The sequence below is a fragment of the Perca flavescens genome, chromosome 18 (genome assembly GCF_004354835.1).
Source record: "Perca flavescens isolate YP-PL-M2 chromosome 18, PFLA_1.0, whole genome shotgun sequence".
NCBI lineage: Eukaryota > Metazoa > Chordata > Actinopteri > Perciformes > Percidae > Perca > Perca flavescens.
This window is the reverse complement of record NC_041348.1, coordinates 8,185,696-8,203,195: the sequence shown is the minus strand read 5'-3', so window position 1 is coordinate 8,203,195 and position 17,500 is coordinate 8,185,696. Positions and strand designations below refer to the sequence as shown.

Genomic DNA, 17,500 nt, shown 5'->3' with positions numbered 1-17,500 from the left:
ACCCACTGGGCTTGGTGAAAGTGGAAGCCCTCCTGCTGAGAGGTGCCTCTCACTGGAATCCAAACAGGTACAGCGTCTCCTGCACCCTTGTTGTAGTTGAGCTGCAAGGTACTACCATACCTGTAGAGAATTCCCTCCCCGACGTCAGGGTCGCTCAGGCAGCCTCTCAGGATGTGGACGCGTTGGATCCTCCACAACTTCAGCATGGAGGCCTTAGATGTAGATGTAGATCCCTCTGGTCCACCACAACAAATGCTGCAGAGAGGAACTGGCAGAAGGAGCTGAACAGAGGGTGATGTTCAGACACACACTCCCTGGTAAAGCGCCTCATGCAGTGAAACAAGTCTAACTTGATGACAATGTCTTTGTTAAACTTGCTCCTCGAGGCACTGTTGTTGGCAAGGTTGCCAGAGGTCGCCTTCGCCACAGTGGCCTCTGATGTCCTCCAGCAGTCCCACAGCAGGTGCTCCTGATGACCAGGGTCCAGGACCTTGAAGGCAGCACGACAGTCCCTAAAACATGGAAAATGAATTTCATTAGAGCCACAACAATATGTTTTGTAAACATGAGTATTGTGAACGTCACTTCCGTTTCCGCCTGACTTCCTGTTTCTTGTTGCAGACGACAACGGCAGACGCTTAACGTCTTAATTACACCGTTTAGCTGTATTTTAACCGGACCTGTCTGGCCGCAGTTTCTCCGTTGTTTGCAAAACTTTCCTCCGCTCCGTTAGCTAACGTCTAGGTATTTGTTGTGCTAACGGCTAGTTAGCCTGCCCGCTAGCGGGAGTTAAAGCGAACCACTCAGGATTTTGCCTCCTGGGAAATCTATTCTATATTTTGGTAGCAGTAACAGGCTATCCACAGCTTGCTAAACACAAGCAGGAGCACTTGCATTGTATTTCGACTTGTGAAGGTTTTTAGGTTTTAGGAGAAGGCCTCCATCAACGTTGCTACTAGCTAAACTAGCAAGCTACACGATGACCCCCCTCAGCTGTTCACCTGGCTGTGACTCGTGCCTCCTGTTCAGCCAGAAGATAGTGGAACTTGAAGCCAGAATATTGTCTCTCCACCAGATCAAGGCAAGTGAAGAGTTCCTTGACTCCATTATCATTGGAAGTTCCCCCCCCACACACACTGACGGATGTTTTGATTCCACTGTGCCCTGCAATACTCTCACCCCACCACGCACTAATACAACCTCTGTCCCTGTTGTCTCTCCTCGGCTTCTGCCGAGGACCCAGCCAGCTCTGCTGACCAGCTCCACTCCACACCAGCCTGAGCCATGGCGTGTAAGCAAGCACCAGAGCAGGCGGTCAGGACAGCGCTCAGCCCCAGCCCAACCCCTACAACTAGAAAACCGCTACAGCATCCTGATGAACGACGAGGAGTTCCCTTCTCTGCCACGTCCCCACGCAGCTCATCCTGGTCCATCCACACAGTCGACGCGCCCATTGAGGGCGGACTCTCCCCCCTCGGACTCATCAATCTCCACGCTGGTCATCGGAAGCTCCATGGTAAGGGACCTCCACATTCCCCCTTTACCTAGCGGTCCCTCCAAGGTCTACTGCTTCCCCGGTGCCAAGGTCCGTGACATCCAGCACAAACTTCCCGGCATCCTCGCCCGCCACGCCAAGGTCGACAACATCATCGTGCATGTGGGCACAAACGACATCAGAGAGAGACGGTCGATAGCACTCCAGGAAGACTTCACCACTCTCATCACCATCCTGATGGGCACAGGTAAGCGGATTGTCATCTCTGGGCCTCTACCTACCTACAGGAAGGGTGCGGAGAGATGGTCCAGACTGTTCTGTCTCCACACCTGGCTGGAACCACTCTGCACTTCCCTGAGCATTCCCTATGTCGACAACTTCAACTTGTTCTGGGAGATGCCCAACCTGCTGAAGCGTGATGGTCTCCACCCAAACCGACACGGAGCCAGGATGCTATCTGACAACATAACGACCACACTGACAGAAGGCAAGTATTGACATTATGTTGAAAATATCACAGATTCATGTCCCCCAGGTATTGATCCTGATAGCACTATACAAGTGGATGAATCTAAAAATGTTTTCTGTAGGATAACATGTAATACTAGTATTATTCCAGATAGATGCCTATCTGACAGTGCTATAGCTAAATTTAAGGAAAATATTCCTACAGCATTCCAGTCTATGTCGTGCCTTAACATAACAGAGGACTTCTATGTTAACCTCAGTCCCTCTCAAATTGATACATTTGTAGACGGTGCTACAACTTGCCTACGGACGACCTTAGACTCTGTCACTCCTCTCACAAAGAAAACGATAAAGCAAAGGAAATTAGCTCCTTGGTATAACTCCCAAACTCGCAAATTAAAACAAATCTCACAAAACATCGAAAGTAAGTGGCGCTCCACCAAAGTGGAGGAATCCCGTTTGGAATGGCAAGACAGTCTGAAAACCTATAGGAAGGCCCTAAGAAAGGCCAGATCAGACTATTACTCATCATTAATAGAAGAAAACAAGAACAACCCAAGGTTTCTTTTCAGCACTGTAGCCAGGCTGACAGATATTCACAGCTCTACTGAGCCATCTATTCCTCTAGCTCTGAGTAGTGATGACTTCATGAGCTTCTTTAATGATAAAATTATAACAATTAGAGATAAAATTCATCATCTTTTGCCCTTAACTTCTAACAGTTCATCTTTAAATGCAGGACCGCTAGAAAGAACGACGACTCCCGACATATACTTGGACTGCTTTTATCCTATAGACCTTCAACAATTAATGTTAAAGATATCCTCAGCTAAGCTGTCTACCTGTCTCTTAGACCCCATCCCAACAAGGCTACTCAAAGAAGCGTTACCCGTGGTAAACACTTCATTATTAGATATGATCAATATGTCCTTACTAACAGGTTATGTACCGCAGTCATTTAAAATTGCTGTGATAAAACCTCTTCTGAAAAAACCCACCCTAGATCCTGAGGTCTTAGCAAACTATAGACCTATATCTAACCTTCCCTTTCTATCCAAGATCCTTGAGAAGGTGGTTGCTAATCAGTTATGTGATTTTCTACATAGCAACAGTCTATTTGATGATTTTCAATCAGGATTTAGAAAGAATCATAGCACAGAGACGGCACTGGTGAAAATTACTAACGACCTTCTAACTGCTGCAGACAAAGGATTTGTCTCCATTCTTGTTCTACTAGATCTTAGGGCTGCATTTGACACTATTGACCATACCATCCTGTTACAGAGACTGGAACACTTAGTTGGCATTAAAGGAATCGCACTAAGCTGGTTTAAGTCCTATTTCTCTGAACGATCCCAATTTGTTAATGTTAATGATAAACCCTCCAAGCACGCTAAAGTTAGCCATGGCGTTCCTCAAGGCTCAGTGCTTGGACCAATTCTATTTTCCTTATATATGCTTCCTCTAGGTAATATTATTAGGAAACACTCAATTAACTATCACTGTTACGCAGACGATACCCAATTATATCTGTCAATTAAGCCAGATGAAAGTGGTCAGTTAGCAAGACTTCAAACGTGTATTGAGGATATAAAATCCTGGATGACCCACAATTTCCTGATGTTAAACTCAGACAAAACTGAAGTTATTGTGATAGGACCAACGCACCGCCGAACTTCGTTTTCGAAAGATATAGTTACTCTGGATGGTATTACCCTGCCCTCCAGCACTGCTGTCAGAAATCTAGGAGTTATTTTTGATCAGGATATATCCTTCAACGCCCACTTAAAACAAACCTCAAGAATAGCCTTTTTCCATCTTCGTAACATTGCCAAAATTAGGAATATCCTGTCTCAAAACGATGCTGAAAAACTAGTCCATGCATTCGTTACTTCTAGACTAGATTACTGCAATTCCTTATTATCAGGTTGCCCAAATAAGTCCATTAAGACTCTCCAACTGATCCAGAATGCTGCAGCACGTGTTCTGACGAGGACTAAGAGAAGAGATCATATTTCTCCTGTATTAGCTTCTCTGCATTGGCTTCCAGTGAAATATAGGATCGAATTTAAAATCCTCCTCCTGACTTACAAAGCTCTAAATGGTCAAGCACCATCATACTTAGAAGAGCTCATAGTACCTTATTGTCCCACTAGAGCACTGCGCTCCCAGAATGCGGGGCTACTTATGGTTCCTAGAGTCTCTGGAAGTAGACTGGGGGGCCAGGGCCTTCAGCTAACAGGTTCCAGTATTGTGGAACCAGCTCCCAGTCTGGGTTCGAGGAGCAGACACCGTCACCACATTTAAGAGTAAACTGAAAACTCTTCTCTTTGATAAAGCTTATAGTTAAGGATTGAGGAGTTGCAGCATCCACCTAACCGGGCCCACTGCTTCTCCTCGTAGTCATCAGTTTTATATACTGTATAATTAATAATCTAGCGAGAGTAGAGGGAGGCAGGCCAGTACAGCCCGATCCGGTTGGGGAGAGTTCTAGCCCGACCAGGCACCTCTCTTTAACCTGCCTCTCTTAAGTTATGCTATTACAATTCTAGACTGCCGGGGAGGCTGTTCCTCCCTAAGACACACTGAGCTGCTCTCTCATCTCTACTTGTTACTTTTGTATGCATCCTGTCCCAGAAATGCTTGTTACTAATCTAGCTCTGGGGAGTTTACTCCCCGGAGTCCTTATGTTTCTTCTTCGCAGAGCTATGCTCTGCGATTCTCTGCATTTCCCGGCCGCATCCTGCTGCATCCGCAGCATCCACCCGTGCTCTGCAGCGCCACGTTACATCCCGCAACGCCCTGCTGTGATGTTCCTATGCACAGAGTAGTCAGGATCCGGTATAGGAGACTGCACTACTCAGTATGACACGATGTGCCCTGCTATGACATGAACGTCCACGATAACCTTCGAAGTCACTGTCACTTCTAATGTGACTGTTATCACCACTGTTCATCACGCCCCCAACCGGCCCGTCAGACACCGCCTACCAAGAGTCTGGGTCTGCCGAGGTTTCTTCCTAAAAGGGAGTTTTTTCTTGCCACTGTCGCAATAGCCACTGCTAATGCTTGCTCTTGAGGGAATTACTGTAATTGTTGGGGTTTTGGAATTTATAGAGTGTGGTCTAGACCTACTCTATCTGTAAAGTGTCTCGAGATAACTTTTGTTATGATTTGATACTATAAATAAAATTGAATTGAATTAAACCAATCGCACTCCGACTGCAGCATCACCCAGCTCAAGATCATCCAGTTCTCATTCATTATGGCATAGGAAGACATTGTGCCGGATGACAGCACCACCTTCCTAGCCACTTTGCGTGTGTGATCTGACCTGAGTACTTGTCCAAAGGTCCCCTGTAGCAACAGAGTGAGGAGCTGCTCTTGCCGTTGAAACTCATGGACCAGTCAGTCAGAAAATAACAAACTAGATGAAGGAGAACAGTAATAGCATGAGGATTCTGCTGAGAACAGAATCCTCCCTCTACACTGATGGAGAAAAACCTGTTGGTGGAGACACAGCCGGGGCTCTGGAGACTGCTGCTGGTCCTGAAAGCACAGGTGACTACTAGATTAGACTACAGTACTATCGTAAACAGTAAGAGTTTAAAAAACACTCTGTTAATTAAACTATCTCCACCTACTTAGTTCAGTGGCAAATTTACAGGGAGACAGATTCAGCATCCCCCTCTCCAACTCCTCGTCTTCCTCCATCGCTAGAAGATTAAACAATAACAATTATTGTGTGTCAGGTCATAAAATACTAAACATCTGTATTTGCATATTTTTGTGTACTGACCTAGAATGCTAGATGTAGGCGGTGTAGGGGCAGCTGATGTAGTGGAGACTCCTGAAGGTGGTGGACAGGACTCCCCAGACTCAGCCCTCTGCTGCTTGAGGATGTACTGCTGCAGGTTGTACATTTTTACAGTTTTTGATGCACTTTACTCCTACGATGAAGGCAGCATATCCATCTGCCCTGCTCTCCCAGATCTGCCTCCAGGTGTCCTTTGCCCTGGCTCCAAAGCCGACAGTATTTTCACCCTCTGATGCCACTGGTGGAGCAGGCAGCCTGGAAGCTAGATACTCCCTGATGTCCCTAATTTCCTGGAAGCTCCTGGCATAGTCCAGAAATGACAGCAGGCTGTCCTTGTTGTGTCCCTGAGGGTTGAAGGTCCCATCTCTCTCCTCCTCCTCTACCTTTTTCATCAGGTAGATGGTGTAGCCAACATCGTTTTCCAGGAGCCACCTAAACAATTTACCCTTGTACTTGCCAAACTGCAGCACATACTCCCCCATCACCTCCAGTCGGTCAGACACATCCCCTCCCCGCTCAAAGACCACAGTGAGAGCATTGGTCTTCACAAGGTCATGTCTCTGAGGGGGAGACTTGTCCTGAAGAGAAGGGTTCTTTTTGATCCGCATGGCCTCGTCAGAGGGATCCTGCCGCAGATGACCTGATGGACCCTTCCTGAAAGACACCATAGTCTTTCCGGGAAAGAAGTTGGTTGTCTTCTTCATTATCTCCTGTGCACAGCAAAACACAATGTATATTATATAGTATTAATCAAAATATAGTCATACTGTTACATAAACAGTTATTTATTTTAACATCAATCAGCATTTGTAATGACTAAGTAACAGCACAGATAGATAGATAGATAGATAGATAGATAGATAGATAGATCGATCAAAATGTATTATTCACATATTAATCTATTAACAATAATTCTATATGCTGTTTGCCATAGCAAATAAACCCCATCTTAGACATAAACTGTATTATTTTATTGAAAATATACACAAGAATTGCCTGAAACACGACTGTAGCTACAGTAAATAGTATCCATATTATATAGTAATAATTAAAAAGACAGTCATACTATAAACAGTTATTCATGTTAACATAAATCAGCCTTTTTAATGACTAGGTAACAGCTAGACAGACATAGAGATAACTAGATAGACAGATAGATAGATAGATAGAACAAAGTGTCTGTGTTTAACCTATTATCAATTTAACCCCATTTTAGACATACTGTACTATTTAGCCATTAAAAATATTCTGAAACACGTATGTAGCAGCAACCTATTAACAGTACCTCTGTGTTTAATGGTTTGTAAATAAATAAACACTATGAAAGAGTCAAAGAAAGCACAATAGCAATGTCTGTAAGAGAGATGTGCAACGTAACATCATTACAAGTAAACGTTACTGTAAACGCTGACATGTACAGTACATAACGTTACCTGAAAAACATGAATGTACTGACGTTATTGTTAGCTAACGTTAACGTTACCTTAGCTAAGTAAACAACAGTTTGAACCTGTCAATCAATCCTAAAACAACTAACAGTGTATAACAACAGTTTGCCCATATATACAACGGAGACACGTTAATTTAATACTTACGTTTGATAAGTTGACAGCTTGTAAGACGACAGAACAGTTGAAAAAACACCGTATATTGACAAAAACTCTGTGCACTTTATCTCTGTCTACGTCAACGTCAACGTCTGTCACTGTAAGGAAACAAGGAAAAAGAAGAAGAAAAAAAAGAGTCTCTCCTTAACTCTATCCACAGGGGGAAACAGCGCCCCCGAAATCCAGCTTTTGGCCGTAGTTTAAGACTTACCATAAAGAATGAATGGTAAAAGTTAATAGAATTAAGCCCTACTATTCACGGCTGCCCGCGGAAGACCGGGGTTCGATTCCCCGACGAGGAGACCTGGTAATTATTTACCAATGACAATATGATCACCTACCTCTGGATCCAGGAACGTATGACGGATCCAGGAACGTCAAACAATGAGGCCAAGAGGTTGAGGCTCACGAAAGGTAAGAGCAATGAGGCTTAGAACAACAATGAGAGTAAAAGAATTACATAATCATTAATATTTTTCATTGAAATATGCTCAATTATGTTAGTCAAAAGCTGTTAATAATTTGGGGAAAGAACAACAAGGGCGAAAAGTAAGCCCAGGGATTTATTTGCTTGGACCAACCATGAGGTGGAACTGCTACTGAAAGGCATGCGAGCTTACCTAATATATATATATATATAACCTTATATGACTGACTGACGTAGGTGTCTGCATTCGCTTCCAAAGTTCTCCGTTTCTGCCTGTACAGACTACAACGCAACCCTGCAAGTTTCAAACTTAAACGGGTTGATCGGCGTTCAAAATGTCTTTGTGTAAGGGTCATGGAAAGGCCTAAACATAGCAAAAGATATGCGCTTTTAAGGAAAACATTATTAAAGTGGATATAGTCCAAGAAAGACAACAATTTTACAACAGCATTGAGCATGTTCCTGCTATCAAAGAGAGCTTTACAGTGAAGATATGATCACCTACCTCAGGATCCAGGAACGTAGGAAGGAAGCAGGAACGTATGACGGATCCAGGAACGTCAAACAATGAGGCCAAGAGGTTGAGGCTCACGAAAGGTAAGAACAATGAGGTTATGAACAATGAGAGGAAACGAATTACATAAACATTTAAAATAAAATTATTAAAATATGCTCAATTATGTCATTCAAATACTGATAATAATTTGGAGAAATAACAACAATGGCTAAAAGTAAGCCCAGGGATTTATATGCTTGGACCAACCATGAGGTGAAACTGCTACTGAAAGGCATGCAAGCTTACCTAACCGACAAGACTGACTGACGTGGGTGTCTGCATTCGTTTCCAAAGTTCTCTGTTTCTGCCCGTACAGACTACAACGCAACCCTGGCTGTGGCTGACAATTTGACTGAATCATTTGATTTCATTACTCAGTGTAATAAATTAGAAAACAAACGTACTTTCCCCCCGGTTTCCAACCTGAGACATTTTGCGTGTCAGGCCAACGCAATGACTAGTGCACTATGGAAACTTCGGTAGGCCTGGCCAGGATTTCAAGAAAGGGACAGTTTTCCATGCAGGTTATTGAGATTTTAAATCAGCAGAGTTTGATTGTGCAAAGTAAACTCAAACAATCTTGTTTCCACCCAGTTTCGAGCTGGGGACCTTTCGCGTGTGAGGCGAACGTGATAACCACTACACTACGGAAACCGATGAAAAGCTTTTTTTCACATGGTCGTCGGGAAATGCACCATTCATATTTCACTTAAAATGTTGAAAATGCCGTTTGACATGTCTATTTATGACACATAGATATGTTAAACAGGATTCAGTCACAGCTGCTCTGTCATTGACATGAGTGACAGTGAATATATAGTAAACCTAAATGTTTCCACATGTATTCACTGTCGCCTAGATGCTGTAATAGCGACACCTAGCGAGTAACGTGCTAAATCCAGTGCTTGGGCTGTCCTCGTTAGTATATTGGACAGTATCTCCGCCTGTCACGCGGAAGACGGGGGTTCGATTCCCTGATGAGGAGACCTGGTAATTATTTACCAATGACAATATGATCATCTACCTCTGGATCCAGGAACGTATGACGGATCCAGGAACGTCAAACAATGAGGCCAAGAGGTTGATGCTCACGAAAGGTAAGAGCAATGAGGCTTAGAACAACAATGAGAGTAAAAGAATAACATAATCATTAATATTTTTCATTGAAATATGCTCAATTATGTTAGTCAAATGCTGTTAATAATTTGGGGAAAGAACAACAAGGGCAAAAAGTAAGCCCAGGGATTTATTTGCTTGGACCAACCATGAGGTGGAACTGCTACTGAAAGGCATGCGAGCTTACCTAACCGATAAGACTGACTGACGTAGGTGTCTGCATTCGCTTCCAAAGTTCTCCGTTTCTGCCTGTACAGACTACAACGCAACCCTGCAAGTTTCAAACTTAAATGGGTTGATCGACGTTTCCAAATGTCTTTGTGTAAGGGTCGCGGAAAGGCCTAAACATAGCAAAAGATATGCGCTTTTGAGGAAAACATTATTAAAGTGGATATAGTCCAAGAAAGACAACAATTTTACAACAGCATTGAGCATGTTCCTGCTATCAAAGAGAGCTTTACAGTGAAGATATGATCACCTACCCCAGGATCCAGGAACGTAGGAAGGAAGCAGGAACGTAAGACGGATCCAGGAACGTCAAACAACAACAATTTGACGGCGAAGAGGTTGAGGCTCACGAAAGGTAAGAACAATGAGGTTATGAACAATGAGAGGAAACGAATTACATAAACATTTAAAATAAAATTATTAAAATATGCTCAATTATGTTATTCAAATACTGATAATAATTTGGAGAAATAACAACAATGGCTAAAAGTAAGCCCAGGGATTTATATGCTTGGACCAACCATGAGGTGAAACTGCTACTGACAGGCATGCGAGCTTACCTAACCGACAAGACTGACTGACGTGGGTGTCTGCATTCGTTTCCAAAGTTCTTTGTTTCTGCCCGTACAGACTACAACGCAACCCTGGCTGTGGCTGACAATTTGACTGAATCATTTGATTTCATTACTCAGTGTAATAAAGTAGAAAACAAACGTACTTTCCCCCCGGTTTCCAACCTGAGCCATTTTGCGTGTCAGGCCAACGCAATGACTAGTGCACTATGGAAACTTCGGTAGGCCTGGCCAGGATTTCAAGAAAGGGACAGTTTTCCATGTAGGTTATTGAGATTTTAAATCAGCAGAGTTTGATTGTTCAAAGTAAACTCAAACAAACTTGTTTCCGCCCAGTTTCGAGCTGGGGACCTTTCGCGTGTGAGGCGAACGTGATAACCACTACACTACGGAAACCGATGAAAAGCTTTTTTTCACATGTTCGTCGGGAAATGCACCATTCATATTTTACTTAAAATGTTGAAAATGCCGTTTGACATGTCTATTTATGACACATAGATATGTTAAACAGGATTCAGTCACAGCTGCTCTGTCATGGACATGAGTGACAGTGAATATATAGTAAACCTAAATGTTTCCACATGTATTCACTGTCGCCTAGATGCTGTAATAGCGACACCTAGCAAGTAACGTGCTAAATCCAGTGCTTGGGCGGTCCTCGTTAGTATAGTGTACAGTATCTCCGCCTGTCACGCGGAAGACCGGGGTTCGATTCCCTGACGAGGAGACCTGGTAATTATTTACCAATGACGATATGATCACCTACCTCTGGATCCATGAACGTATGACGGATCAAGGAATGTCAAACAATGAGGCCAAGAGGTTGAGGCTCACGAAAGGTAAGAGCAATGACGCTTAGAACAACCATGAGAGTAAAAGAATTACATATTCATTAATATTTTTCATTGAAATATGCTCAATTATGTTAGTCAAATGCCGTTAATAATTTGGGGAAAGAACAACAAGGGCGAAAAGTAAGCCCAGGGATTTATTTGCTTGGACCAACCATGAGGTGGAACTGCTACTGAAAGGCATGCGAGCTTACCTAACCGATAAGACTGACTGACGTAGGGTGTCTGCATTAAGCTTCCAAAGTTCTCCGTTTCTGCCTGTACAGACTACAACGCAACCCTGCAAGTTTCAAACTTAAAAGGGTTGATCGACGTTTCCAAATGTCTTTGTGTAAGGGTCGCGGAAAGGCCTAAACATAGCAAAAGATATGCGCTTTTGAGGAAAACATTATTAAAGTGGATATAGTCCAAGAAAGACAACAATTTTACAACAGCATTGAGCATGTTCCTGCTATCAAAGAGAGCTTTACAGTGAAGATATGATCACCTACCTCAGGATCCAGGAACGTAGGAAGGAAGCAGGAACGTAAGACGAATCCAGGAACGTCAAACAACAACAATTTGACGGCGAAGAGGTTGAGGCTCACGAAAGGTAAGAACAATGAGGTTATGAACAATGAGAGGAAACGAATTACATAAACATTTAAAATAAAATTATTAAAATATGCTCAATTATGTTATTCAAATACTGATAATAATTTGGAGAAATAACAACAATGGCTAAAAGTAAGCCCAGGGATTTATATGCTTGGACCAACCATGAGGTGAAACTGCTACTGAAAGGCATGCAAGCTTACCTAACCGACAACACTGACTGATGTGGGTGTCTGCATTCGTTTCCAAAGTTCTCTGTTTCTGCCCGTACAGACTACAACGTGTCGTGTTTCAAAATCCACTAAGTAGGCAAGAAGAGGACTTAAAAGTTTAACAAGTATTTATTTAAGTAAAATCATAAGAGCATAAACGTGTACACGGGTCCGAGTTGGGCAGGCACACAGGCTTCTCTCATCAGACTGATTTGTTTATTAAAATTTGGAGGAGTACCGTGGTTTAGACTTAGCGTCCCCTGGTTGGTTCACGGACTTTAGCTATGCTGATGGTCAGAAAGAACAATGCGCCGCTGTTGCCTGTCACAGGTTGAGGAGTAACTTATTCTCATGGTCAAACTGATATCAAACTGATATTAACTTTGTTGCTGCACTCTTGTTGCTTTCTGACCACCGTCATACAGTGCTGCTGTACAACAGTACAACAGTATCCTTTTCTCACTTTGCATGACTAAGCTGTCACAGTGCTCTTCCACTAAACACACAACTATAATTCAACTATGATTTGTATCCTCATAAAGCATAGCCAGCTTGACTGATTATTTTTATTTCTTACAGATCTCCCTATTCACACCTCAGGTGTGAATACTACTAAGTTTAGGATTATATGGCCCTCAAACTGGTAAATAATTGTCCGCACTAGGGGAAGAAGAAGCAAGATTAATATAGCATAGCATTACATTGGTGATTCACTTCCTTCATTGTCCGAATCAGTCTCATCACCATCCTCCATCCCCAACAGGGGCATGGAGTAGGCTGGAGGAGCATCTTTCTGGGGATCTTTTTTGGTCAGAGCCACATCAATCCATCTGTTCACCAGAGTGCGACAACAAGGGATGCAACACCATCCACAACACACCAATATGCCCACAAACACTGCCACGGACATAAGCATGGAGAGCACAATTGCTTTGTATTTGCCAAAAACGTCCTCCAGCCAACTGGTGATGAGGTTTTCAGCCACACCCGAGTTCTCTGCTAATTCATTGGCTAGAGAGGTCAACCCCTCCAAGGCTCTAGTGATGCTACCATCCGGGGCAGTATTATTGGGAATAAATGTATAACAAGCATCTCCAAACATGTGGCACACACCCCCTTTTTCTGCCAACAACATGTCCAGTGCCATACGGTTCTGAAATGCCATGAGTGAGGAGGCGGCTAATTGTTCGGACACACCCCTCAGGCCATCCCTAGTCCGGTTCAAAAATCTCTGCTGGTTGTAGTATATATAATTTATCCAGTCCACATTCTTGTTTGTAGTTATCCAGGGCAGTATAGACTCAAAACCCTTTGCTATCTGATTCTGAGCTTTGAACTCCTCTGGTACACCCCTTGGTATTCCAATTGCATCTATATACACCCTACTATATATAGACCTGAACGGGGTGCTTGGATCTCCCCATGTACCAAAACCCAAGTCAGTGTCTCTTTTAGCCCTCTTCAAGGAATGTTTGTGGTAGGTAGACTGTACTGTCTCCTCTAGCTTCCCTGCGCTAATAGGAAGCATGGTAATCGGCAGTAATAGGGACACTAAGGCGCAGGTTCCCCCCCATTTAGCAGGTAAGGATGGTCTAAGGCGGGGCTGTGTCCCACACATCCACCAGACATCAGCGAGTCCCTTACTCTGATTGTTAAACATCGACTGTGTGACATTGGGAACGAACGAAGATGTGTTGTAGGTGTACATACAAAACTTCTTAAGTAGGTGTCCCACATTCATGGTAGAGCTGTTGGGTTGTGTGATGCAAGTATAGTTACCAAGGTAGGCGACCACTCCTGGAGGCGGTTGTATTGCACGCACTCTGGGATACAGGAGAGACAGGGTCCTGCAGACATCACTTTCCATGGTCACATCACTGTAAAGACTTAACATACAATTATAACCAATAAGGTCGTCCACAAGTGAGAGTGGGAATGGTACTGTCCCCAAATGAGGTCTTGCTTTAGCACAGATAACACAGTCAGACATTTTATGCATTCTAGCAGTATATTTCATCATTTTGAGCCACGTGTTACCTGAGGGTGTGAAACCAGTTTCCATCTCCAACCTTTCCTCAATGGTAAAGTCCTCTAGGTTCAAATATTTCACTAATGGCCCTTTAGAGTCTTTCAGGACACCCATACCTGTGTTCAACCTTGTCCTACCGTCAACCTTGGCAGTAATGGATGTGGACGGTGTACTATTACTCCATGGGTCTGTGACTCGAATGATGAACTGTCCTAATGGATCTTTCCCTTCAGCATACAATCCCATAACATAAGTCCCTGTATCCTCTGGTTTTGGATCCTTCAACGTCACATATATAGGATTATATTTCTGTTCCTGGCATCGTCCTTCCTGCTTTCTACCTACACTCAGTCTGGATTTCAGGTCCCTATGTGTTATCGTAAGGTGCATTGTATCATATGGTTCACATCCCACATTTCCCCAATCTGAGCCTGTGTTAGCTATGGCACACTTCCAACTGCTACACCACTTGTCTGAGTTGGTCGTGACGCATATGTATATGACTTCCTCTCTTCTGTCTTTGGTGGTGCATGGCACTATGTCGCATAGGTCTAATAGGGCTGTGCTTGTGTGTCCCCCTAATAAATGACAATGTGATCTGTCCCTTTGTTCTAGTCACCTGAACCTCCCTTCTTCCTCTGTCATATTTGGTATCTATGAACCAAAATAACAACATAACGAGTATGGCTGTAGATATTAGCATTCCTACCCAGACCTTCCATGTGCATCCATAGTAGTATTTTTGTCTGGGTTCGCTCCCTTGGACTGATTGCCTAAGTTTGAGCAGGAGCGGCATTGTTGATCAAATCAGCTCTAACTTCCCTCAAATCACGGGAAGGTGTAGGTGCTGGGGCACAATGTGTCAGGTGGTGCCAAGCAGCTCCTGCCCGGCCTTTTACTTGGACAGAGTGTGAGGTAACCTCCCTCACCCGTGCGGTCCAGGCCACCTGGGCTCGGTCCACTTTCTCTTGTGGACTTTCACTGCACCCAGTCACCTACCTTGACACTGCTCCGGGGCTCCTCTTCTCCCGGGGTCTGTGCTCTGGCGACCTGTTCAGATAAAACTGAAGTAAGACTGGTCAATGCCTTCATGTAGTCATCATATTGTTGTTTACACACATCCAGGGATGGCATATGACCTCCATCCCTGGGTGGGCCTGGCATTTTCTTCCAGTCAGTAACTCATGAGGAGATAAGTGTGTGTCAGATCCTGGGGAACTGCGCATGGACATAAAAGCTAACGGCAGTGCTTCTACCCATGTTAGTTTTGTACCTTGACATGCTTTAGCGATTTTTTCTTTTCAGTGTCTGGTTGGCCCTCTCCACTAATCCCTGTGATTGTGGATGATAAACTGACCCATATCTGTGTATGATCCCTAATGCCTCTTCTACTTTCTGTAGATGTTTGTTAGCAAAATGAGATCCATTGTCTGATCTTATTGTGGTGGTACGCCATATCTCGGTACTAGTTCATTTTTTCAGCCATTTTACAACTGTCTGTGCTGTTTCATCTTTACTTGGCATCGCTTCAACCCATTTTGTGAATCTGTCTACCATTACAAGGAGATACATTTTTCCCCCCTACTCTGTTCTCTGGCCCTATATCTGTGAAATCTATGGTGATGTCTTGAAAGGGGCTGTAGGCACAGGGATTTTCCTGCTGGGGCCTTGAATGGTTTCTTGTTATTGTGTTTGTTGCATGTGTCACATTCTTCCACAAAGTTGGTGATGATGTCTGACATCCATGGGTGCCACCATAGTTCTTTCATGTTTGTAAGGGTTCTTCTGGTTCCCTCATGGGTGTGGCCGTGCATGGTTGGGAACAATAGTCAACATAGCTTTGCCGGAGCCACTATGTGTCCAGTGTGTGACCTCCAAATGCCGTCTTTATCCTTGCATGCTCCTTTTCTCTGCCATTCTGAATGTTCATATGGTCCGGCCTCTTCTTGGATGTCTTTTATGTTTTCTGTGGTTAGTTCTGTTGGTCCTCCCTCTGGTTGCAGTGTCATTTGTCTGGGAGTGTACCCTCCAACTTCTTTGGCTCTTTGGTCTGCTGCTTCATTTCCTTTTGCCACCCTTGTGTCTGCTTTGTCATGTCCTTTGCACTTCATTATTGCCACTGCTACTGGCGCTTTTACTGCTTCCAGTAGGGTTACCAGTTGATCCTTGTGCTTGACAGGAGTCTTGCTGGTGGTCAGGAAATTCCTCTTCTGCCATTGTGGTCCATCTATATGCACCGCTCCATGTGCGTATGCTGAGTCTGTGTAGATATTGACCCTTTTCCTTCTGACCACTGCAGTGCTTTTTGTAAGTGCCAATATTTCAGCCATTTGTGCTGATGCAGGTTGTGGTATTATTCCTGAGTCCACTTCGTTGTGTGTATCGCTCTGCGTGTTGTTCCATCACCGCATAAGCAGCCACATTTCCATTTTCTCCTTTGTAGCAGCATCCATCTGTGTACAGCCAATGTTGTGCATCTGGCAGAGGTTCGTTTTCAGATCTGGCCTGAGTTTCAGTTCTTGTGCTGCCACTTCTTCACAGCTGTGGGGTTTCCGTGTCCCATTTTGTCTGCCAAATTGATGGCTGAGGTTACAAAAGTGATGTGGGGTTGTCTCAGTTCCTTCTGTATTTTCAGTTTTTGTTCAGTACTGAGCGTGAATGCATTGCTCTGCAGGAATGCGGTCACTCCGTGGTCCGTGTGGATCTGCAATGGGTGATGCATGACCAGGTGGGTTGTTTTGGACAGCTTTCGATAATGCAGCCAGATGTTGAGCACAGGATGTTTGTCCTTGTTCAATAGTGTCCAATTTCGAGCTGTGGTAGGTTAGCACTAACCTGTCTCCCCCTTTTTTCTGGAAAAGGGCGGCATGAACATGTCCGTTCTTGACAGAAACATCAAGATGAAATGGAATGGTGTAGTCAGGTGCAGCCAATATGGTGGCCTGGGAGAGTGCTTCCTTAGTGAGGGAGAAGGCAGTTTCAGCTTCAGGAGACCATTGGAGCAGAGCATTTAGGTTTCTGTTTCCAGCTTCAGCCACTAGGTCTCTGAGTGGTTGGATGAGGAGGGTGTAATCAGGGATATAGTTTCTGCTGTACCCCGTCAAACCCAGGAAAGACAACATGTCCTGTACTGTTTCTGGGCGAGGATGCTGGAGAATGGATTCTCGATGTTGGCTGGATAGGGTCTGACCTGTGGCAGAGATTTCTCTTCCCAGGAAGGCAACCTTCCTCCTGCAACACTGGACTTTTTCCTTCTTGACCTTATAACCTTTGGATGCAAGAAATGACAGGATGGTTCCTGTAGCTTGCAGGCAGAGCTCAGCGGAGGGTGCACCAAGGAGAATGTCATCCACATATTGGAGCAGGATGACATCTTCTGGCAGAGAGATTTGGGTTAGGTGTTCTCTGAGTACGTCATTGAAAATGCCAGGAGAGTCTCTGTAGCGTTGGGGCATTCTGGTGTAGGTGTACTGGGTGCCAAAGAAGGTGAAAGAAAATATGTGTTGAGAGTCATGGTGGAGTGGGATG

The 17,500-nt window shown here is 44.1% G+C and overlaps 1 protein-coding gene, 1 long non-coding RNA gene and 4 other non-coding genes across 11 annotated transcripts in view; 3 read left to right on the top strand and 3 right to left on the bottom strand.

Moving 5' to 3' along the window:
• Nucleotides 1-11,326, bottom strand: part of LOC114572805 (uncharacterized) — a 13,265-nt gene extending 1,939 nt beyond the window's left edge. Inside the window, exons 1-7 of one of the 6 annotated variants that reach the window (XM_028604581.1) lie at nt 8,320-8,447; nt 7,729-7,816; nt 7,376-7,485; nt 5,763-6,490; nt 5,608-5,679; nt 5,298-5,512; nt 1-512 (exon numbers count right to left, since the gene is read on the bottom strand). The exon at nt 1-512 is cut by the window's left edge and continues 367 nt beyond it. The gene's annotated coding sequence lies outside the window, so the exon portion shown is untranslated. Of the gene's footprint in view, nt 513-1,001; nt 1,037-5,297; nt 5,513-5,607; nt 5,680-5,762; nt 6,491-7,375; nt 7,817-8,029; nt 8,085-8,319; nt 8,451-11,015 lie in introns of those variants that run through there. The other 5 variants (XM_028604582.1, XM_028604579.1, XM_028604583.1 and 2 more) reach the window with 5 other exon arrangements.
• trnav-cac (transfer RNA valine (anticodon CAC)) lies at nt 8,952-9,024 on the bottom strand. The gene has a single exon. It is a non-coding gene; the product is annotated as a tRNA-Val (tRNA).
• trnad-guc (transfer RNA aspartic acid (anticodon GUC)) lies at nt 9,284-9,355 on the top strand. Its single transcript has one exon. It is a non-coding gene; the product is annotated as a tRNA-Asp (tRNA).
• Nucleotides 10,610-10,682, bottom strand: trnav-cac (transfer RNA valine (anticodon CAC)). The gene has a single exon. It is a non-coding gene; the product is annotated as a tRNA-Val (tRNA).
• On the top strand, nt 10,942-11,013 carry trnad-guc (transfer RNA aspartic acid (anticodon GUC)). Its single transcript has one exon. It is a non-coding gene; the product is annotated as a tRNA-Asp (tRNA).
• Nucleotides 11,327-11,672: 346 nt separating the features above from the next.
• Nucleotides 11,673-17,500, top strand: part of LOC114573071 (uncharacterized) — a 10,443-nt gene continuing 4,615 nt past the window's right edge. Inside the window, exon 1 of the long non-coding RNA XR_003694861.1 lies at nt 11,673-11,729. This is a non-coding gene — a long non-coding RNA (uncharacterized LOC114573071). The remainder of the gene's footprint in view (nt 11,730-17,500) is intronic.